We start from the raw sequence: 25,352 nt of genomic DNA, 5'->3' as shown, positions 1-25,352 counted from the left end.
TGATGGGCATTTAGGTTGATTCCATGTCTTTGCTATTGTGAATAGTGCTGCAATGAACACAATGCATGCATGTATCTATAACAGAATGATTTATATTCCTGTGGATATATACCCCATAATGGAATTGCTGGGGCAAGTGGTATCTCTGCTGCTAGGTCTCTGAGGATTCACCACATTGTCTTCCACAATGGTTGAACTAATTTACACTCCTGGTGTGGGGTTTCTTCCTGGGGCTGGAGAGAGAGAGAGAAGCTAAACAGTTTTGAGTGTCTGCTGTTTACATGGCATGAGTCTGCAACAGGAATTGCTACTGTGGCTCAGTGATCTATAGTCCTGGATTAAGATATTAGTCTTTTTTGGGAACATTGATCAAGGATACAAGAAAAATGGGCTGCTTAAGCAACAGTGAATCCCTTTGTGGGATTCTACAACCAGAGCCTTATTTGGATGCTCTTGGAGAAGCTCGTTCCCCTGTTATTCAATTTTCAGGTAGTAACGATTTGATCTCATGGCCACTGATTTACCTTCTTTATTTATTTTTTTATCTATTTATTTATATATTTTTTTGAGATGGAGTCTTGCTCTGTTGTCCAGGCTGGAGTGTAGTGGTGTGATCTCAGCTTACAGCAACTTCTGCCTCCTGGGTTTAAGTGATTCTCCTGTCTCAGCCTCCTGAGTAGTTGGGACTACAGGTGCCTGCCACCACGCCTGGCTAATTTTTGTATTTTTAGTAGAGACGGGGTTTCACCATCTTGGCCAGTCTGTTCTTGAACTCCAGATCTTGTGATCCACTCGCCTTGGCTTCCTGAAGTGCTGGGATTACAGTCACGAGCCACTGCACTCGGCCTACCTTCTTTATTTATTTTTATTCTCATTGGAGGATGATCAGGGAATATTTATGGCCTATAAGGATGACTAACCCCAGGGAGAAACCATAAAGTTCCAATGGGATATATTCAAAATCTAAAAATATTAACTTAAAAAGATTTAACTTAGAAATGATGAGTAGAAGAAAACAGTAATTTTTTTTTTTCTGAGACAGGATCTCACTTTGTCCCCCAGGCTGAAGTGTGGTGGTATATTCACAGCTTACTGCAGCCTCGACTCCCCAGGCTGCAGAGACCCTCCTGCCTCAGCCTCCCGAGTAGATGGTACCACAGGTGCACACCATCACCCAGCAAAATTTTTGCATTTTTTTTTGCAGAGATGGGGGTCTCACTATATTGCACAGGCTGGTTTCAAACTCCTGGCCTCAAGCAATCCACCCGCCTTGGCCTCCCAAAGTTCTCGGATTACAGGTATGAGCCACTGCACCCAGCTGAAAGCAATAAAATTCTATACAGAATACACTGATTATACTTTATTATTATTTAGACATAGGGTTTCTCTCTGTCACCCAGGCTGGATCACAGTGGTGCCATAATAGCTCACTGCAGCCTCGACCTTCTGGGCTCAAGGAATCCTCTTGCCTCAGCACCCCCTGAATAGCTGGGACCACAGGCACAAGCCATCATATGGGGCTGATTCTTAAATTTTTTGTAGAAATGAGGTTTCAGTATGTTGCCCAGGCTGGTCTCAAACCCCTGGCCTCAAACCATCCTGCAGCCTTGGCCTCCCAAAGCACCAGGATTGCAGGCGTGTGTTACTGTGCCTGGCCCTGCCTGGGTAAATCTTATGTGACCTGCCTGAGTCTCAGTCATCTTATCCATAAAATGGAGTGACAATATTTGTACTGCAGAGTTAGAGGAATTAGAGATAACACGCATAAAATGCCTGGTGCATATAATGTACTCAGTAAATAGAATTCGTTACTACTATTTATTCCCGCCCAAGAAAAGCTCTATTACATGTTAATTCACAGATTAGCATGATAATCTGAAGGAAGCACACAATTTGGATTTAGTCTTTGGTTCAAATTTCAGTTCTGTCACTTCCCAGCCATGAAATATTAAGCAAGCAGGTCCACTCCCCTGCAATTTGTTTCGTTGTGTATTTCTTTATTTCTTTCATTTAAGACAGAGTCTCACTCTGTCGCCCAGGCTGGAGTGCAGTGGTGTGATCTCGGCTCACTGCAACCTCCACCTCCTGGGTTCAAGCGACTCTCCTGCCTCAGACCCCTGAGTAGCTGGGGTTACAGGCGTGTGCCGCCTTACCCAGCTGATTTTTGTATTTTTAGTAGAGATGGGGTTTCACCATGTTGTCCATGCTGTCTTGAACTCCTGACCTCAGGTGATCTGCTGGCCCCGGCCTCTCAAAATGCTGGGATTACAGGCATGAGCCACCGCGCCCAGCCTCATTGTATTTAAAACAGGGTTGGTCATGCCTACTTTATGGGGTTGTGATGAGGGTTAAATGAAAATAATTAACATATGGAATGTGCTTAGGTCAGCTCCTGGCACAACGTCTTTAAGATGTGGTAACATTATTATTATCCTAGAAGTGGAACTCTCTGAATCTCCATCTACAATTAAGTTTAGACTTAAATATCAGTGATATTACTGAAGTTCTGACTTACTCATATTACTTCCCCATGCAAAGTCTAGACCAGGGACCCCCAGCCTTTTTGGCACCAGGGACTGGTTTCAATTTTTCCACCGACCAAGAGTTGGGGGTTGTGGTTTCAGGATGAGTCAAGCACATGACATTTGTTGTGCATTCTGTCTCTATTATTATTACATTGTATATATAATGAAATAATGATACAACTCACCATCAGGTAGAAGCAGTGGCAGCCCTGAGCTTGCTTTCCTGGAACAAGACGGTCCCATCTCGGGGTGTTGGGAGACAGTGATAGATCATCAGGCATTAGATTCTCATAAGGAGCATACAACCTAGATCCCGCACATGCACAGTTCACAATAGGGTTCACGTTCCTATGAGAATCTGATGCTGCTGCGGATCTGACAGAAGGCAGAGCTCAGGTGGTAATGTGAGCAATGGGGAGTGGCTGTAAATACAGATGAAGCTTTGCTCATTTGTCTGCTGCTCACCTCCTGCTGTGCAGCCTGGTTCCTAACAGTCCACAGACTAGTACTAGTCTTTGGCCTACGAACCGGGGACCCCTGCCTTAAAAACACCCAGGTTTTGATTATTTACATCTTTATTTTATTTTATTATTTTTTTGAGATGGAGTCTCACTTTGTCACCCAGGCTGGAGTGCAGTGGCGCAACCTCGGCTCACTGCAACCTCTGCCTCCTGGGTTCAAGGGATTCTCCTGCCTCAGCCTCCTGAATAGCTGGGATTACAGACACCATGCCTGGCTAATTTTTTTTTTTTTGTGGTTTCAGTAGAGACAGGGTTACACCATGTTGGTCAGGCTGGTCTGGAACTCTTGACCTGAGGTTGTTCTGCCCGCCTTGGCCTCCCGAAGTGCTGGGATTACAGGCATGAGCCACCATGTCCAGATGTTTACATCTTTATTCTAAAACCTCAGAGTTTCTCTCCTAAACACTTTCAGACCAGACTATGTTTTGTAGTAAAAATAGTCTGCGGAGTAAATTTCTATTGACATACAATTCAATCCAGGAGAAAATATAATAATCAGTTATTTTTTCCTAAATAAGGCATAATAAGTTATTATTATCATGATACTAAAGTACTGTGGTACATTTTATATCATCAGAAAAGGGATGGTGGCCGGGAGCAGTGGCTCATGCCTGTAATCCCAGAGCTTTGGGAGGCTGAGGCAAGAGGATCACTTGAAGCCAGGAGTTGGAGACCAGCTTGGGCAATAAGCAAGACTTTGTCTCTACTAATTTTTTTTCTGTTGAGACAGTCTCACTCTGTCACCCAGGTCGGAGTGCGGTGGTGCAATCTCGGCTCACTGCAACTCCACCTCCCAGGTTCAAACAATTCTAGTGCCTCAGTCCCCCAAGTAGCTGCGATTACAGGCATGCACCACCATGCCCGGCTAATTTTTTATTTTTAGTAGAGATGGGGTTTCATCAGTTCTCCAGGCTGGCCTCGAACTCCTGACCTCAAGCAATCTTCCCACCTCAGCCTCTCAAAGTGCTAGGATTACAGGAGTAAGCCACCATGCCTGGCCTCTACTATTTTTTTGTTTTTGAGATGGAGTCTTGCTCTGTTGTCCAGGCTGGAGTGCAGTGGTGCGATCTCGGCTCACTGCAAGCTCTGCCTCCCGGGTTCACGCCATTCTCCTGCCTCAGCCACCTGAGTAGCTGGGACTACAGGTGCCTTGCACCACGCCCACCTAATTTTTTTTGTATTTTTAGTAAAGACGGGGTTTCACTGTGTTAGCCAGGATGGTCGAGATCTTCTGACCTTGTGATCTGCCCGCCTCGGCCTCCCAAAGTGCTGTGATTACAGGTGTGAGCCACCGCGCCCAGCCTTTTCTTTTTTAAGTTAGCTGGGATTGGTGGCACATGCCTATAGTCCCAGCTACTTGGGAGTCTGAGGTAGGAGGATCACTTGAGCCCAGGAGGTCAAGGCTGCAGTGAGCTATGATCGAGCCACAGCACTCCAGCCTGGATGACAAAGTGAGACCTTATCTCAAAAAAGTAATAAAAATAAGAAAAGAAAGTACTTAGGCAGTGGTTCCTCACCCAGGCTTCCCATAGCATCATCTAGAGGAGTTTTCAAATATATTATTGCCCGGAATTTATTTTAGAATTCTTGAATGAGAATTTCTGGGCTCAGGAGTGTGACTGTGATATATACCCAGGATCAAGAACCACAGTGCTTGAACTACCAAATGATCCAGCAATCCCACCACTGGGTATTTCCCAAAGGAAAAGAAATCATTATTTCAAAAAGACACCTACACTTGTCTGCATATTGCAGCACTATTCATAATAGCAAAGATGTGGAATTAACCTGTGTCCCTCAGTGGATGACTGGATAAAGAAAATGTGGTGTATATACACAAGGGAATACTATTCAACCATAAAAAGAATGAAATTATGTCGTCTGCAGAAACACAGATGGAACTGGAGGCTGTTATTTTAAGTGAAACAAGTCAGACACAGAAAGACAAAAACTGCATGTTCTCACTCGTAACTGGGAGCTGAACAATGTATATGGAAGCAGAGCTTGGAATGATGGACAATGGCATCTCAGAGGGGTGGGAGGGGGTGGATGATGGGACGTTGCTTGGTGGATCCAATGTGCATTGCTTTAGTGAGGGATGCACTGCAGGTCTAATTTCTCCACAGTGCAATATATCAATGTGGCTAAATTGCACTTGTACCCAATGAACATATACACTTTTTTTTTTTTTTTGAGATGGAGTCTCACTCTGTCTCCCAGGCTGGAGTGCAGTGGCTCCATCTCAGCTCACTGCAACCCCTGGCTCCCAGGTTCAAGCGATTCTCCTGCCTCAGACCCTCGAGTAGCTGGGATTACTACAGGTGCACACCACCACGTCTGGCTAATTTTTTTTTTTTTTTTAATGAGACAGAGTCTCGCTCTGTCGCCCAGGCTGGAGTGCGGTGGCCTGATCTCGGCTCACTGCAAGCCCCACCTCCTGGGTTCACACCATTCTCCTGCCTCAGCCTCCAGAGTAGCTGGGACTACAGGCACCCACCACCACGCCCGGCTAATTTTTTTGTATTTTTAGTAGAGATGGGGTTTCACCGTGTTAGCCAGGATGGTCTTGATTTCCTGACCTGCTGATCCACCCACCTTGGCCTCCCAAAGTGCTGGGATTACAGGCGTAAGCCACCTCGCCTGGCCTTTTTTTGTATTTTTTAAGTAGAGACGGAGTTTCGCCATATTGACCAGGCTGATCTCAAACTCCTGACCTCAGTTGATCCGCTCACCTTGGCCTCCCAAAGTGCTGGGATTACAGGCGTGAGACACTGTGCCTGGCCATAAATTTTTAAAAATTAAAAAAATAAATACAGTGCTAAGGAGTTCTTTGCCTACCGTGGTCTCAGAATACCTTCTTGATTATCAATATTTGTCAGGAGTCACCGAGGCTCAGCTTCCATACCCTTCCCTTTAGGCTTTATAGAGTACGAAGGTGAGATAAATCATAGTGCTTTGTCTTTATTTTTATAGATACAGGGAGTGCAAGTATAGTTTTGTGACTGGAATATATTGCATGGGTGTGAAGTGTGGGCTTTTAGTGTAACCACCACTGGAATAGTGAACATTGTACCCAGTAGGTAGTTTTTCAACCCTCATCCCTCTCCTTCCACCCCCTTTCCCCTCTGTATGGCCATGTGTATCCATTTTTTTTTTAAGACAGCGTACGTCTCTGCCACCAGGCTGGAGTGCAGTGGCGTGATCTCAGCTCATTGCAATCTCCACCTCCCAGGCTCAAGTGATCCCCCCAGCTCAGCCTCTCAAGTAGCTGGGACTACAGGTGCCCACCACCACACCCAGCTAATTTTTGTATTTTTTTGTAGAGACGGGGTTTTGCCATGTTGCCCAGGCTGGTCTTAAACTCCTGAGCTCAAGAAATCTGCCAGCCTCAGCCTCCCAAAGTGCTGGGATTACAGGTGTGAGCCACCGTGCCCTGCCTGGACGCATTCTTTAGCTCCTACTTATAAGTGAGAACATGTGGTAAAACATGGCACTTTAGCTCTGTGATGTCCTGATGACTGGCAGGTTGACAGCTGCCCCATGGCGGGCCGCCTCCTGGATTTGGAAAGTCAGGCTCTTTCCTAACAGCTAGAGCAGGATCTGTCGTGCCTCCACGCTGGCCTCACGTTCCTGCCTCTCCATCATCTTTGTCCCTGATTCACCGTGGCTCAGAGGTTTGCTGCAGAATCTCTATCCCTGTCTTGGGTGTAAAGCTCGATTCATCCTGGTGCCCCTTTTAGGAAACCAGATGTGGGAAGAGCTGTAGGCACAGACAGGACTGGCCTGAGTCACTTTTGGGTTTGCAGCTTTGAACAGAAACACTCATCTCTTGCAGCTTCCATCTTTTCCCTGAAGACTGAGATAGTGAGGTGCTATAGAAATAAGATATAAGATATAAGATAATGATATCTTTTGTGCAGAGTCAGCGGGGTTACCTTAAACATGAAGTTAAAAGCAAGGTGTATGTGAAGAACCTAGCACAATGTGGGATGCATGGTAATACTGGGGCTCAGAAACCGATGCTCCAAAACATGGCACTTTGACATACTGCACTGGAGAAGCAGCTTCAATATCTCTCTGACCTCACCCTCCTGCTCCATCTCTCAATCCTGTTATCTCCCAAAGCACAGAATTAAGTTGTTTTCTGAAGTTCCTTATCTGTCTCAAGTCTGGACCTGCCAAAGAAAACAATTACCCTGAGTTCTTTTCTTTTCTCCTTTCTCTTCCTTTCCCTTCCTTTCCTTTCCTTTCCTTTCCCTTCCCTTCCCTTCCCTTCCCTTCCCTTCCCTTCCCTTCCCTTCCCTTCCCTTCCCTTCCCTTCCTTTCCTTTCCTTTCCTTTCCTTTCCTTTCTTTTTTTTTTCTTTTCTTTTCTTTTCTTTTCTTTTCTTTTGTGGCAAGGTCTTATGCTGTCACCCAGGCTGGAGTGCAGTGGTGAGATTTTGGCTCACTGCAATCTCTACTTCCCAGGTTCAAGCGATTCTTCTGCCTCAGCCTCCTGAGTAGCTGAGATTACAGGTGCCTGCTGCCACGCCCAGCTAATTTTTTGTATTTTTGGTAGAGATGGGGTTTCACCGTGGTGCCAGGCTGGTCTCGAACTCCTGAGCTCAAGCAATCTGTGCGCCTCAGCCTCCCAAAGTGCTGGCATTACAGGTGTGAGCCACCATGCCAGGCCAACCCCCCTTAACTTAGACATTTCTTTCTATTTGTTACCTGAAAGGGATCCCAATTCAGACCCCGAGAGAGGGTTCTTGGATCTTGCACAGGAAAGAATTTTGGCGAATCCAAAAAGTGAAAGCAAATTTATTAAAGTAAAGGAATAAAGAATGGCTACTCCATAGACAGAGCAGCAGCTTGGGCTGCTCAACTGATGATACTTAAGTTATTTCTTGGTTATATGCTAAACAAGGGGTGGATTATTCATGAGTTTGGAAAGGGGTGGGCAATTCACATAACTGAAGGTTCCTCCCCATTGGACCATATAAGGTAACTCAGACCATATAAGGTAACTTCCTGGCATTGCCATGGCATTTGTAAACTGTCATGGCGCTGGTGGGAGTGTCTTTTCGCAGCTAATGCATTATAATTAGTGTATAACGAGCAGTGAGGATGAACAGAGGTCACTTTTCTCATCATCTTAGTTTTGGTGGGTTTTGGCGGCTTCTTTACGGCATCCTTTTATCAGCAAGGTCTTTGTGACCTGTACCTTGTGCTGATCTTCTATCTCATCCTGTGACTGAGAATGCCTTAACCTCCTGGGAATGCAGCCCAGTAGGTCTCAGCCTTAATTTACCCAGCCCTTATTCAAGATTGAGTTGCTCTTGTTCAAATGCCTCTGACCTTCTGACTTCAAGTCTTCAGAGCAAGCTTAACTCTTTCAACCAATTGCTAATCAGAAAAATGTTTGAATCCACCTATGACCTATAAGCTTCCTCCCTGCTTCAAGATATCATGCCTTTTTGGGTGAAACCAATGTATAATTTCTAGGTATTAATTTAGAGCTTTGCCTGTAACTTCTGCCTCCCTAAAATGTGTAAAACCAAACTGCAATCTGACTGCCTTGGGCACGCTTTCTCAGGACCGCTTGAGGTTGTGTCTCCCTGGGCCATGGTTACTTACATTGGCTGAAATAAACCCAGGCGCGGTGGCTCACGCCTGTAATCTCAGCACTTTGGGAGGCCGAGGCGGGCGGATCACGAGGTCAGGAGATGGAGACCATCCTGGCTAACACGGTGAAACCTCGTCTCTACTAAAAAAAAAAAGTGCAAAAAATTAGCCAGTCGTGGTGGCGGGCGCCTGTAGTCCCAGCTACTTGGGAGGCTGAGGCAGGAGAATGGCGTGAACCCAGGAGGCGGAGCTTGCAGTGTGCAGAGATGGCGCCACTGCACTCCAGCCTGGGCAACAGAGTGAGACTCCACCTAAAAAAAAAAAAAAAAGAATGTTTTACAGAAGACTTTTTTTTCTGTTAACATCTGTGTCTGAGAAGGACTGGACTTACCAAGGGAATTCAAACCCACACAAGCAACCCCACACCGGTGAGAGAGGAGAGATGATGGATAAACACCCTTATCCATTGCTGCTCAGTGGGACAATTATGAGCTATGTTTGGTCAGTCTCCCAGTTGCCCCTTTTCTCACATCTCAGCTCCATCATCATTTTTCCTGGAATCACCTTGCACCCTGTTCAAAGAAAAACCTTAGCCAAATTATATTTAACAGAGTTTAATTGAGCAAAGAACAATTTGTGAATCGGGCAGCCTCCCAGGCCACCGTAGGCTCAGAGAGACATCAGCACAGCCACATGGCGGAAGAAGATTTATGGACAGAAAAAGGAAAGAGATATATGGAAAAGAGAAGCGAGGTATAGAAATCACCGGATTGGTTACAGTTCAACATTTCCCTTATTTGAATATGGCGTGAACTGTTGGCCCCCTTTGATTGGCCAAAACTTGATGATTGGCACAAGAGAAGGTCACACAGTTTGTTTACACTTTCGTTTAACTTATAGTTCTCTATGTAGAGACAAACCTTTAGGCCAAACTTAAAATACGTAAGGAGGTAGCTTTAGGCAACCCAAAGCCTTGTCTCCATGTCGCTTTTGGAGGAATCCAAGTTAACAAACCAAGGAACCCAGATTTCTACCAATCTAATATGGTGTTTCATTTTGGCAAATTTATCCGGCCATCTAATCCATGAACCCAACAGAAATCTAGTAAGCCCCCTACTCTACAGATATAAAAGTCCTTAGGTAGATATTTCATGAGCTCCTAGCTTGAGTGAGAAGACAAGGAGTTTAAACAAAAACATTCCCATTCAGTGAGATGAGTGCTATCACTGAGCGTGAGTGCTAGGAAGAAGAGATTGGGTCTTGTCACTACTGTGTTCCCAGCTCCTAGAGCAATGTTAATGTTCAACTAATATTGAGACGGAGCAGGGACCCCTCTTAGGGGCCTATGACTCCTGCCAAGGATAGAAATAAAGGAAAATCTTGAATTCCTTCATGGGAAATTCCAGGCACCTAACTAGCCTTAAAAATAAATAATCAACTTGATAAGCAAGAAGGTAATAGTAGCTTAAAACAACAGCTAAGGAAGATAGAGTCAGGAGGTGTTTGATTCCCATAGAAACTAAAGATAACCACAATGCAATACCACCTTACTCCTGCAAGAATGGCCATAATCAAAAAATTAAAAAAAAATAGATGTTGGTGTGAATATGGTGAAAAGGGAACACTTCTACACTGCTGGTGGGAATGTAAACTAGTACAACCACTATGGAAAACAGTGTGGAGATTCCTTAAAGAATTAAAAGTAGAAGTATTATTTGATCCAGCATTCCTACTACTGGGTATTGACCCAGAGGAAAAGAAATCATTTTACCAACAAGATACTTGCACACACATGTTTATATCAGCACAATTTGGCACATTTCACAATTGCAAAAATATGGAACCAGCCCAAATGCCCATCGATCAACAAGTGGATAAAGAAACTGTGGTATATATAATGGAATACTACTCAGCCATAAAAAAGGATGAATTAATAGCATTTGCAGCAACCTGGATGGAATTGGAGACTATTATTCTAGGAATGGAAAACCAAACATTGTATGTTCTCACTCATAAGTGGGGTCTAGGCTATGAGGATGCAAAGGCGTAAGAATGATGCAATGGACTTTGGGGACTTGGAGGAAAGGGTAGGAGGGGGGTGAGGGGCAAAAGACCACAAATTGGGGTCAGTGTATACTGCTTGGGTGATGGGTGCGCCAAAATCTCACAAATCACCAGTAAAGAACTTACTCATGTTACCAAATACCACCTGTTCCCCAAAATCCCATGGAAATAAAAAAATTTAAAAAGTGACAACATTAAAAAAAAAAAAGATAACATCCTAACATATGTTCCTGAATTGTTTTTCAGAAGCCTGGACCCCCACCAAATAGATCTTCAGGCATGTAGATCTCACATAAGGGAAACTGAGGTCTGAATTCTGACTGGCCTTCCTTGTTCTAAAATTCTTCCTGAGGGGCCTGGAGGAGGCCACACCCATGAGCCAGAGCTAACATACTTTTCTGCTGATCCTGATATTTTAGACAAAGCTTTCCCTCCTTAACCAATAGCAAATAATAAGATCTTTCAATGTGCTTATGAGTGTTGGGCCTCAGCTTCGAAATGCCTCACCTTTTCAGGTCAAACCAATGGATAGCTTCCATGTATTGATTTATGGCTTTGCTCATAACTTCTTTTTTAAAAAATATTAATTTAATTTAATTTTAAGTTCTGGAATACTTGTGCAGGATGTGGAGGTTTGTTACATAGGTAAATGTGTGCCATGGTGGTTTGCTGCACCGATCAACCCATCACCTAGGTATTAAGCCCCACAAGCATTAGCTATTTATCCTGATGCTCTCCCTCCCCATACCCCGCAACAGGCCACAGTGTGTGTTGTTCCCCTCCCTGTGTCCGTGTGTTCTCATTGTTCAGCTCCCACTTATAAGTGAGAACACATGGCATGTGGTTCTCTGTTTCTGCATTAGTTTGTTGAGGATAATGGCTTCCAGCTCCATCCATGTCCCTGCAAAGGACATGAGCTCATTCCTTTTTTATGGCTGCATAGTATTCCATGGTGTATATGTACCACATTTTCTTTATCCAGTCTGTCACTGATGGGCATTTGGGTTGATTCTATGTCTTTGTTATTGTGAATAGTGCTTTGCCTGTAACTTCTGTCTCCCCACCTTTAAAAACCCTTACCTGTAAGCCAGCTGGGAGTTCAAGTCTTAAGCCTGACTAGCCAAATTCTCCGAAGTAAATGCCTCACTTTCTCTTGCTAATGTCCTGAGGTCAGTGCTTGGTTATACCGTTCTGGGTGAGCAGACTCCAGTTCAGTTTGAAACCAATATCTGTGGGTATGTGAGGGTGATTTGGCTGTGACAACTGTCACCCCATTGATTGCCAGGGTTGGTTCAGCTGATCTGGCTGTCTAGGCTGGTGTTCCCTTCCTTCTTCACCACTCCATGTGCCTCCCTCCTGAAGCTGCATACTCAGTCAAAGAGGACGACCATCTCCGACAGAGGAGGAACGGTCTTCAGTTAAGGGTATAGGAGTAGCTACACTCCCCTGCTAGAACCTCCAAACAAGCACTCAAGGTCTAAAAACAGTATTTGTGGGGCAAAGGGATGAATGAATGAACAGAGATCTTCAAAGTGTCAGGTGACAGGTGAAAGAGCAATTCAGAGTACATGAAAGGGCCTGCTGGGTGAGGCAGCTCACACCTGTAATCCCAACAATTTGAGAAGCCAAGGCGGGCAGATCACCTGAGATTGGGAGTTCGAGACCAGCCTGACCAACATGGAGAAACCCTTTCTCTACTAAAAATACAAAATTAGCCAGGCATGGTGGCACATGCCTGTAATCCCAGCTACTCGGGAGGCTGAGGCAGGAGAATTGCTTGAATCTGGGAGGTGGAGGTTGTGGTGAGCCAAGATGGTGCCATTGCACTCCAGCCTGGGCAACATGAGTGAAACCCTGTCTCAAAAAAAAAGGGCCAAGGAATGCTTCATGAAAGTGACAATGTGAGCCAGGTCTTGAAGGAGAAGAGAATGTTTGCGAGTGTGTGTGTGTGTGTGTATATGTGTATATGTCTATTGAGCGGGCGTAGGTGTATGTGTGTATACAAGCATACAACGTGTGTATGTGAATGTGTACATATTTAGGTGTATGTATGACTGTATGTATATGTGTGGGCTTATGTGTATGTGTGCATATGAGCTATAATATGTGTAAGTGAATGCATACACATGTGTGTGTGACTGTATGTATATTGTGCGGGCTTATGTATATGTGTGTATTTGAGCATATAATGTGTGTATGTGAATGTGTACATATTTATGTGTATGTATGAGAGAGAGAGAGAGGCAGACAGAAAGAGAGAGAAATACAGTTGCAGACAGAGGGAACAGGATGTGCAAAAAATCAAGCTGCATTTGGGGCATCTTGCACAGTTTAGTTTCCTTTTACTCTTGGCCTGTATCCAATTTATTTGGGCTTAGTTGGAAGTGCGTGGAGCATCTCATTTCCCTCTGTGTTTTCCCCACATAACATCAGAAGATCATGCTCCCCTCTATTGCCAAATACCCATCATAATGACTACTTCAGTGGCTTCTTATCATTCCATGGGATGCATAAATAATGACTAACATAACATTTTTATTGCTTTAAAAAATTGTCCATAAGGCTGAAGTAACCACTTAAAATTTTTTCTTATTTTGTTGTGTTATTTATTTTTTAAAGAGAAAAGAAAATAAGAAAAAGTTATAATTTTAAATTGTTGTGGGTACAATAGTAGATGTATATATTTATGGGGTGCATGAGGTATTTTGATACAGGTATGCAATGCATAATAATTACATCAGGGTAAATGGGGTATCCATTCCCTCAAGCATTTATCCTTTGTGTTACGAAGAATCCAATTATACTCGAGACCATCCTGACCAACATGGAGAAACCCTGTCTCTACTAAAAATACAAAAATTAGCTGGCCGTGGTGGCGCATGCCTGTAATCCCAGCTACTCAGGAGGCTGAGGCAGAAGAATCGCTTGAACCAGGGAATGGGAGGTTGCAGTGAGCTGAGATCACACCACTGCACTCCAGCCTGGCAATACAGTGAGACTCCGTCTCAAAAAAAAAAAAAAAGTATAATTAAATTGCTTTTGACTATAGTCACCCTGCTGTGATAGCAAATCCTAGTTCTTATTTATTTTCTCTGTTTTTCATATCCATTAAACCTTTCCCACACCTCCACTACACTTCCTAGCCTCTGGTAATCATCTTTCTACTGTCTATCTCCATGAGTTCAATTGGTTTAATTTTTAGCTCCCACAAATGAGAACATTGCTGCTTTTTTAAAAATAACTTCCTTGAAGTGGAATTATTGGATCAAAGGGAGAGAATATTTTTACAGCTCTTGACAAAACTGCTGATTTCCAAAGGTTGTAATAATTTATAGGGCCTCAAGGAATTTTACTTCCAGCTCATAAAACTTCTTGCTAATCTGGTAGAGTTTTTTTTTAATGTGGGTGCCTGCGTTTCTCCTAGAGACAGAGTCTTGCTCTGTCGCCCAGGCTGTAGTGCAGTGGTGCGATCTCGGCTCACTACAAGCTCCGCCTCCTGGGTTCACGCCATTCTCCTGCCTCAGCCTCTCAAGTAGCTGGGACTACAGGTGCCCGCCACCACTCCCGGCTAATTTTTTGTATTTTTTTTAGTAGAGACGGAGTTTCACTGTGTTAGCCAGGATGGTCTCAATCTCCTGACCTCGTGATCTGCCTGCCTCGGCCTCCCAAAGTGCTGGGATTACAGGCGTGAGCCACCGCGCCCAGCCTCTCAGCCTCTTAAGTAGGCCTAATCTGGTAGAGTTTTAACAGGTCGTTCCTTGCAGGGCTGGTGGAATTTGCGTGTCTTTGATCGATAATTGTGGAAGAATATTTCCTTGCGTGCTTGCCTGAGACAGGTTTGTTCTTTTCTGGGGATTGTTGTGGACGAGCTCTGCCTAAGTAGCTTCAGGGTTGTGTGGAGGGAGATCTTGGAATTTAGAGCTGGGTAGTTTCATTGGGGAATGGTTTACGGAGTTGGAAGGTTCTTCCTGAGGTTAAGCTAAAATCTGCTTTCTCAATATTTCTACTTGTGGGTGCCTGCATTTCTCCTAAAGCCACCAGGAGTTTCCCCTTCAAGTCTCCCCTTTAAGAGCATAATGTTTTCAAGGATCCTTCATGCTCTAGCGTGAATCAACATGGTCAACCCTCTCCTCAAATTCAACCAACTATAGATGAAAAACATTCGAAAAAAAGTCCAATAAAAAATAACAATACAACAATAAAAACACAAATAAAGGACACTATAGTATAACAATGATTTATGTAGCATTTACATTGTATTAGGTAGTATAATTAACCTGCAGGTAATATAAAGTATACAGAAGGATGTGTGTAGGTTGTATGCAAATATTATGCAATTTTGTATAAGGGACTTGAGCATCCTTGGATTGTATTGGAACCTAATACAATGTAAATGCTACATAAATCGTTGTTATACTATGTTGTTCTTTCTTTGTATTTTTATTTTGTATTTTTTTTTAGGGCTTTTTAAAAAAATATTTTTCATCTGTAGTTGGTTGAATCTGAGAAGAGAGTTGACTGTACTGATCCACACGATCCGTGGGAAGTCCTGGAACCAATTCCTTGAGGATATACAGAGGGGTGACTTTTAAAACAAAAATCAAATTCTAAGCCCCCCAATTGACTGATAGATCCTCCCCTTGGCCAAGGGCATTCCAAAGTTAACCTGAAAAGCTAGTTGAGGCCATGATGGGACAAAGGGGTCAGACACGCCTCATTACACCCTCCTCCCTTTGGAATTCAGGCCCAGCTGACCAGCATTAACATTCAAACAAAGATCTTAACACTGACAAGAAGACCTTTTGTAGCAATAAGACACCAAATTCCAGCCTGACTCTAGGATAGCATCACATGACAGATGGGAGGCACTGAAAGAAATCAAAGTCTATTTTACCCTAAAATATTTTCCTTTGACATATTTTGAAATGGCCCTGCAAATCTATCTCTTGTGGGGAAAATTTACAGACTTACATGCTATAGGTGTGGGATAGGATGAGGTTTCTCTTCAAATAACCCGATCAATCTTTTATTCTTTAATTCATAGTACCCCCCACTCCTTTTCCTTTTTATCCCTTTTTTCCTTTTTGCCTTTGTTAGATGCCCAGGCACGCCACAGTACCAGGCATTATCAGTACCAGCTCACATTCCTTCCCTTATTTAAAAAGACTAACTTTCTAGCTCACTACAGACACCGCTTCCCCTTTCCTCTCTGCTTTCTTTTATGTGCCCACCTTATCTAACAAAATCAAATGTTTAGCCAACTGGGATTAGTTTAGATTGTACGACCTGACCCCAGCCAATGGGGAAAGGGTACAGGGGCGGGACTTGCATCAGGAATAAAGGCTCTTGTGCCCCTTGGTTCAGGTGTGCTCTTATGGTGACTTGCCAAGTAGGTACCCCTCTCCACAGAAGTAAAATTGCTTTGCTAAGAATCCTTTGTTTGAGTGTTCAATTTCCTGAGGATTTTGAGCGTTATTCCTAACATACGGAATCTTCTTTCCTTTCTGGATCTTTTCCCTGATCTAGGAGAGAATTAACTAAGAGTCTGGTACCTTTTTAAGTCTGATAATATTTATAATCTATTCTCTCTGAAGCCTGCTACCTGGAAGCTTCATCTGCATGATAAAACTTTGGTCTCCGCAATCCCTTATCTTAACCCAGACATTCCTTTCTGTTGATTCCAGGTCTTTAGATAATAACTCTTTTCAACCAATTGCCAATCAGAAAATCTTTGAATCTGCCTATGACCTGGAGGCCCCTGCTTCCAGTAGTCCAGCCTTTCCGGACTGAGCCAGTGTACATCTTACACGTATTGACTGATGTAAGCTCTCATTGTTGAGAGCCTGATTCTGTCGCTGTTTAGGGCACCACTATGTAACCTGCCATGACTCCTGGTGGACTGAACAAAGGGGGCGAACACAGGAATAAAAGACAAGAGACAAAAGAGTATATTTGGAAAAAGGGGTCGGGGGCACCTTGCCTCTAGTGGACAAGGGCCCTGAGCTTTACACAGCCCTCCGTATTTATTAGGCAAAAGAGATAGTGAGAAGGGGGGTGGAAGAAGGGGTCAGGGGCTCAGTCCAGAGTAGGCTTGCAAGACTGCATTCCTCGAACAGCAGGCTCTAGATGTCACAGTAGATAACCTCTGTGCCAGAGATTGCCTCCAGCAAACCTTCCGGCAGGAGCAGCCGTGAGTTTGCTCACATCCTGCATTCATGATAAACAGTTTTATGTTTGATCATGTAGCCTCCGGTGGAATGCTGAGTCGGTCACGTCCCATGGGCCTTTGGCTCCCTACATCTCATGTCTCCCTAAAATGTATAAAACCAAGCTGCACCCTGACCACCTTGGACACATGTTCTCAGGATCTCCTGAGGGCTGTGTCATGGACCATGGTCGCTGATATTTGGCTCAGAATAAATTTCTTCAAACATTTTACAGAGTTTGACTCTTTTCAACAACAGATGGTACTTTATTTTTTTAAATTGCCAAATAATATTCTATTCTATGGATAACTGTACATTTATTTATTTGTTTATTTATTTATTTTGAGATGGAGTCTCGCTCTGTTGCCCAGGCTGGAGTGCAGTGGCATGACCTCGGCTCACTGCAACTTCCGCCTCCCGGGTTCAAGCAATTCTCCTGCCTCGGCCTCCCAAGTAGGTGGGACTACAGGCACCCACCACCACGCCAGGCCAATTTTTGTATTTTTAGTAGAGATGGGGTTTCACCATGTTGGTCAGGCTGGTCTTGAACTCCTGATCTCAAGCAATCCACCCGCCTCAGCCTCCCAAAGTGCTGGGATTACAGGCATGAGCCACTGTGCCCAGCAGATAACTATACTCTTAAGTAAAGAGACAGACTCGCTTTAAAGGAAAATATGAACGAAATAATAGTACAGGAGTTTGTTGATATGGGATGAAGGTAGTATGCAAAGAAGATCAGATCTTGACATGGTGCTCACTTGCTCTTCCTTCAGTTCCTGTTCAAATGTCACCTCCATGACCATCTGTCTGGGTGTAGAGTTTCCTTTTAGGTAATAAAAATATTCTGGGACTAGGCAGAGGTGTTGGTTGCACAACACTGTGAATGCACTAAATGCCGTTGCTTGAATATTTTAAAATGGTTAAAGCGAGGCTGGGCATGGTGGCTCATGCCTGTAATTCCAGCACTTTGGGAGGCTGAGGTGGGAAAATCACCTGGGGTCAGGAGTTTGAGACCAGCCTGGCCAACATGGTGAAACCCCATCTCTACTAAAATTAGCTGGGCATGGTGGTGGGTGCCTGTAATCCCAGCTACTTGGGAGGCTGAGGCAGGAGAATCAGTTGAACCTGGGAGGTGGAGGTTGCAGTGAGCCAAGATCATACCACTGCACTCCAGCCTGGGCAACAAGAGCAAAACTCTGTCTCAAAAAAAAACCAAAAAACAAAAAACAATGGTTAAAGCGATACGTTTTATATTATGTGTATTTTACCACAATAAAAAAGCATCTTGCTTGCATGATCCTGTAACCCACTTATGATGTTTTACTTTTCTCCATGACACTTGGCACTACCAAAAATATATATTGTAGAGCTACGTGTTTGCTTATCACAGCATTTCCATACACAATGTCAGTTCCATGAGATCAATGACTTTGTCTTTGTTGATGACACTACTTCCAGCACCTAGTACAGCATTAGGTATTTGACAGAGATTTGATAAATTATTTTAATGCAATGAATGAGTGAACAAATCTATTGAAATTAAAATGCTCATACACTTTTTTTTTTTTTTTTTTGAGACAGAGTCTCGCTCTGTTGCCCAGGCTGGAGTGCGGTGGCGCGATCTCGGCTCACTGCAACCTCTGCCTCCTGGGTTCAAGCAATTCTCCTGCCTCAGCCTCCTGAGTAGCTGGGACTACAGGAACGCACTACCACGCCCGGCTACTTTTTGTGTTTTTAGTAGAGACCCAGTTTCCCCAGATTGGTCAAGCTGGCCTTGAACTCCTGACCTCATGATCCACCTGGCTCAGCCTCCCAGTGTTGGGATTACAGGCGCGATCCACCATGCCTGGCCTCTTCCTGTCTTTAAGGACTTTCCTGTTCTGAACATTTCATAGCAATGGAACTGTGTAATATGTGGCTTTTTGCAATGGGCTTTTCCCACTTTGCATGTTTTCAAGGTTCATTCAGGTTGTAGCCTGTATTAGTTCTTCATTCCTTTTCTTATTTTAAATTTAATTATTTTATTTTATTTTATTTTGAGACAGGGTATTGATCTGTTGCCCAGGCTAGAATGCAGTGGCATGATCCTAGCTCACTGCACCCTCTAATTCCTGGACTCAAGTGATCCTCCCACTTACATCTCCTGAGTAGCTGGGACTATAGGCAGGCACCACCACACCCAGCTAATGTTTTCTTTTTTTTTTTGGTAGTGACAGGGACTCTCTCTGTTGCTGGGGCTGGTCTTGAACTCCCGGCCTTCAGCAATTCTCTCATCTCAGCCTCTCAGAGTGCTAAGATTACAGGTGGGAGTCACTCCACCTGGCTCTTCATTCCTTTTTATTACCAAATAATATTTTATTGTATGGATAACAGTCCCCCCCCTTCTTTTTTTTTGAGACAGAGTCTCACTCTGTCGCCAGGCTGGAGTGCAGTGGTGAGATCTTGGCTCACTGCAACCTCTGCCTCCTCAGCTCACTGCAACCTCCACCTCCCAATTCTCCTGCTTCAGACTCCCGAGTAGCTGGGAGTACAGGTGCGTGCCACCACACTTATTCAAACTTTTGGGGGTACAATGGTTTTTGTTACATGGATGAATTATATGGTGAATTGAGACATTTTTTGAATTAAAAAAAAGAATTATTTTAAAAAAAAATTGGCCAGGCCGGGGCAGCCTTGTAATCACACTTTGGACCAAGGGATCACGAGGTCAGAGATCGAGACCATGGTGAAACCTGCTCTACAAAAACAAAAAAATTACCGGGCTGGTGGCGGGCCTGTACACCACTCGTGAGGCAGGATAAGGCCGAACCAGGAGGCGACTTGCATAACCGAGATTGCCCACTACACTCACCTGGCATCGAACGAGATTCTCTCAAAAAAGAAAAATATTAATGGAACAATCATACAGGGATATGCAGATATGGGATGAAGTTTACATGTAAAAGAACAACATTTGGGAAATTGTGGTATAGAAATCCCGTTTGGATATATGCACAGTCAACGTGAACAACCAGGGGTGTGCCTTCTGGGTGTGCAAACATTCTTTAATTCCGTGGTTTGCGTGGGAGGATCATTTATTCAGTCTTCCCAATGCTGGTTTCTACAGAATAATCAACGGGAAAATGTTGGGCATGGTCAGGAAATACTCAATATCTGTTCCCTAATCTCTTTCAACCCACTTCTTACCAAGAGTCTATCCAAAGGAATAGATATGTTGCCTAAAAAGCTAAACCCACCCAGAATCCCGCAGCTATTAAATGACACGGTACTGTTCTGACCCCCAGCAGCAGGTACAAAATCCAAACACTTCTCAAATTAAGTATAAATCAAAATTTATGATTTGCCAATTGGATATTACATTGTATTCATTTAATAGCAACAGGTGAGAGCTGACAAATTCATTTACATGGATTAGATACTTTAGGTTTGTTTCTCCTGCTTGATGATGATTATACCCTCTTGCAGTCAAGGTTAATGAAAACTACCCTAGTTATTTTTGTTTGTTTTAGATAAACTTTGTTTATTTCCAATTGACAATAACAATTGTGCACATTTATGGGGTACAATGTGACACTGTAACATATGTTTACATTGTGCCATGATTAAATCGTTGAAATCTAAATAAACTTACTTTGGGAAATAAGTCTAAGTTTACAGGAAAGTTGCAAGAACAGTAGAGAGAATTCCTACACTGTTCCTTCATCTGGTTTCTTTTAATGTTAACATTTTACATAACCAGGATACATTTGTCAAAACTAACATTGGTACAGTACTACTAACTAAACTCCAGGTTTTATTCATATTTCACCCATTTTCCCACAAATGTCCTTTTTCTGTTTCTAGAATCCTATCCAGGATCTGACAATGCATTTAGTCATCTTGTCTTCTTAGTCTCCTTTGGTCTGACAGTTTGTCAGCCTTTCCTTGTTTTTCATGATTTTTTGACAGTCTTTTTTTTCCTCTAGATTTTTGGAAGAGATGCGGGGATTCTCGCTAGGTTGCCCAGGCTGGTCTCGAACTCCTGGGCTCAAGCAATCCTCCTGCCCTGACCTCCCAAAGTGCTGGGATTACAGGTGTGAGCCATCATGCCTGCCTGTTTTTGATAGTCTCGAGGAAGACTGGTCAGGTATCCTTTAGAATGTTAACCAATCTAGGTTTGTCAGATATTTTTCTCATGATTAGATTGGGGTGATGGGTTTTTGGAAAGAGACTGCAGAGATGAAAGGGCCCTTTATCACATCATATCAGGAGCTACGTGAAACCCACTTGACCTTCTTGGTGATGTTAACCTTCTTTCCTTGGTAAAGGTAGCTTTTACCAGTTTTCTTCATTGTAAAGCACGCAAGTTATTTTTTTGAACAGCTTTATTGAGATATAATTCACACACCATACAATTCACCCATGTAAAGTGTATAATTCATTGTTTTTTGATATTTTACATAATTAATTTTAAAAAATTGTGGTAGATTATATAACATAAAATTTGACATTTTAACTTTTTTTGAGATAGAATCTCACCCATTTTAACTTTTTTTAAACTTTTTGTTATTATTATTATACTTTAAGTTTTAGGGTACATGTGCACAACGTGCAGGTTTGTTACATATGTATACATGTGCCATGTTGGTGTGCTGCATCCATTAACTCGTCATTTAGCATTAGGTATATCTCCTAATTAATTGCGGCACTATTCACAATAGCAAAGACTTGGAACCAACCCAAATGTCCAACAATGTTAGACTGGATTAAGAAAATGTGGCACATTTTAACTTTTTTTTTGAGACAGAGTCTCACTCTGTCACCCAGGCTGGAGTGCAGTGGCACGATCTTGGCTCACTACAACCTCTGCCTCTCAGGTTCAAGTGATTCTCCAGCCTCAGCTTCCCGAGTAGCTGGAATTACAGGCATGTGCCACCAGGCCTGGCTAATTTTTCTATTTTTAGTAAAGATGGGGTTTCACCATGTTGTCCAGGCTGGTTTCAAACTCCTGGCCTCAAGTAATCCACCTACCTTGGACTCCCAAAGTGCTGGCATTACAGGTGTGAGCAACTATGCCTGGCCACTTTAACCATTTTTAAAGTGTGCAGTTCAGTGGCATGAATTACACTCACAACATTGTACAGCCATCACCACTATTTCCAAAATGTTTTCATCACCCCCCCAAATAAAACTCAAACTCATTAAGCAATCAGTCCCTGTTCCTCCTTATCCCCAGCTCTGGAAACCTTCTAGTCGACTTTCCACCTCTATAAACTTGCCTATTCTGGGTACCTTCTAAGGTGGAATCACATAATATTTGTGTGCCGTGTCTCTGGCTTATTTAACTTAACATAATGTTTTCAAGGTTTATCCATGTTGTGGGAGGACTCAAGATACTTTAACAGAGATAATTTTTTTTGTATGTTAATTATTTATTCTTTGAGACAGGGTCTCACTCTGTCACCCAGGCTGGAGTGCAGTGGTGCCATCTTGGCTCACTGTAACCTTCACCTCCCAGGATCAAGGTGATCCTCCCACCTCAGCCTCCCTGGTAGCTGGGGCTATAGGCATGCACCACCATGCCTGGCTATTTGTTTTTGCATTTTTCTTAGAAATGGGGTTTCACCATGTTACCCAGGCAGTCTCAAACTCCTGAGCTCAAGGTATCTGCCCACCTCCTCCTCCAAAAGTGCTGGGGTTACATATGTGAGCCGCCACACCTGGCCTGTATGTTAATATTTATTATTTACTGGATTTACGGAATGTAGACACTGAAAGCTCATATTCTATCATTTATTTGCATTCTACTTGTAGTTTCTTATAGATGACATTTTCCAGAAGCTATCCTCGAGAAAATTTTGCATAGGGCCGGGCGCAGTGGCTCACACCTGTAATCCCAGCACTTCAAGAGGCTGAGGCGGGTGGATCACAAGGGCAGGAGATGGAGACCATCCTGGCCAGCATGGTGAAACCCCGTCTCTACTAAAATACAAAAAATTAGCCAGGCGTGGTAGTGGGCACCTGTAATCCCATCTACTTGGGAGGCTGAGGCAGGGGAATTGCTTGAACTGGGAGGTGGAGATTGCAGTGAGCCAAGATTGTGCCACTGCACTCCAGCCTGGTGACAGAGTAAGACTCTGTCTCAAAAAAAAAAAAGAAAAAAATTTGCACAAATTTAAGGAGTACAAGGCCAGTTTTGTTACATGGTTGTGTTGCCTAGTGATGAAGTCTGGACTTTTAGTGTAACTGTCACCCAAATAATGTACGTTGTACCCATAAAGTAATTTCTTATCCTCCATCTCTTGCTACTCTCTTACCCTTCTGCCTGTCCAGTGTCTATAATTCCACACTGTATGTCCTTGTCTACACATTATTTGGCCCCCACTTATAAATGAGAATATGTTGATATGGTTTGGCTGTGTCCCCACTCAAATCTCATCTTGAATTGTAGTTCCCATAATCCCCATGTGTCATGGGAGGGACCCAGTGGGGGGTAATTGAATCATGGGGCCAGTTACCCTCATGCTGTTCTCGTGATAGTGAGTAAGTTTCAGGAGATCCGATGGCTTTATAAAGGGCAGTTCCCCTGCACATGCTCTCTTGTCTGCCACCATGTAAGATGTGCCTTTGCTCCTCCTTCACCTTCCACCATGATTGTGAGGCCTCTCCAGCCATGTGGAATTGTGAATCCATCAAACCTCTTTTCTTTATAAATCACCCAGTCTTGGTTATGTCTTTATTAGCAGCATGAGAATGGTCTAATACACATGTGCTATTTGACTTTCTGAGACATGATTTCACTCTTTTTTTTTTATGGCAGAATCATAGTCCATTCTGTATATATACCATATTTTCATTACCCAATCATCTGCTGATGTCTTTTAACAGAAAGAATTTAACATGGGAATTAATTAAACAGGTAGTGAAGGACCAGAAAAGCAAGAAGGCAAGACTAGTTAACAAGGACCTGGTTAACACCAGTGCTAACCCAGAAATAATTTCTGTGGAATCAGCTGACAAGCTGAGGCCTGGGAAACACTGGGAAGAGTTGAGGTTATCAGACTCTAGAATCTTAGAAGAGGAAGAAGACAGTGCCATGTGCATATCTGTGCATATATCTGAGACGGAGCTGCTGGCCAGCTGATGCACGTATATTTCAGGGGGCACAATGATGCCGGTTTTGTGTGTGGGGCAAAAAAAGTTGGAAACTGGAATGATGTGATGCTACTGGCGACTCCAAGAGGAAGAATCCTCTTTTTTTGTCCTCTTCCCATTTCCTCTCTCTCTCGTGCCTTGTACTATCAGAAGCTAACAGCAAGCCAACTGGGTGTATCGAGATAGACTTGAGGCCATGGGTGTGGACTGTGGGTGAGCATACACAGCAATAGGGTGATTGGCTTACCGAATTGGCCAGGGTGAAGGTGACCTCATTCTTATAATTGATCATCTGCAAGAGCAACTTCACAAACAGCCGAAATATTTTATTCCCACATAACCCGACCAATCAGAATGAAGGTGAACAGTTCATGTTCCAAATTCTCAAAGCTAGAACTCCCTTCCCTTTCCTTGTGTCTCACGCTGAACTGGGTGCTGCACTTTGGAACCTTTGGAAGTTGCTTATTCATTCTTATTAGTGAATAAAATTTAAACATGATTAAATAGAAACTGCTCATAGGTAAAGGAAGTGGATTTATTTTTATCTCATGGATTCTGCACATTTCCTAGGTAGCTGGTAGAATGAATGTCATTCATTCCAATGTGCTGTTTTAACCTGGCTGGTCTCATGTGTCAGTCAGCACAGATTAGGTTATGCTACAGTAACAAATGACCCCAAAGCTCACTGGCTTATGACAATTGATGTTTAATCTTGGATCCATCAAGTGGAAGAGCCGGATTTTGAATAAATAATCATATCGCAAAAGACATAATTTTAAAGTGTGATTTGTGGTTTGGAGAAAAAGTCTACAAAGAACTCTAAACTCGGTTCTTGTCTGAGGTGGTAGACAAGGAGACTTCCCTTCAGAAATGTATTTGAGCTACAGCATAAAGGATAACAAGGTGGTTTGGAAGAGTGATCTAAGCAGAGGTAACTGAGATAGGAAATAGCTAATTTTGGAAAAGAAAGAAGTCCAAAGGGACTTCAGAAAGACTGAAGGAGTAGAGATAAAAAGATGTAGGGATCTAGAAGTTAAGACTTTTTTCCTTATCCAAAGGGCAGTGGGAGGTCACAGAAAAATTTTAAGAAGAAGCACAGCAGGTCATATTTGCATTTTCAAAGATTTATTTCACATTTATTATTGTTATTCTTTTAGAGATAGTTCTGTTGCTCAGGCTGCAATGCACAATCATAGCTCACTGCAGTCTTGACTTCCTGGGCTCAAGTGATCCTCCCGCCCCAACCTCCCAAGTAGCTGGAACTTACAGGCGCACACCACCATACCTGGCTCAGATC

The sequence above is a fragment of the Hylobates moloch genome, unplaced genomic scaffold, assembly GCF_009828535.3.
Source record: "Hylobates moloch isolate HMO894 unplaced genomic scaffold, HMol_V3 SCAFFOLD_12, whole genome shotgun sequence".
Classification (NCBI taxonomy): domain Eukaryota; kingdom Metazoa; phylum Chordata; class Mammalia; order Primates; family Hylobatidae; genus Hylobates; species Hylobates moloch.
This window is presented reverse-complemented; position numbering follows the sequence as displayed.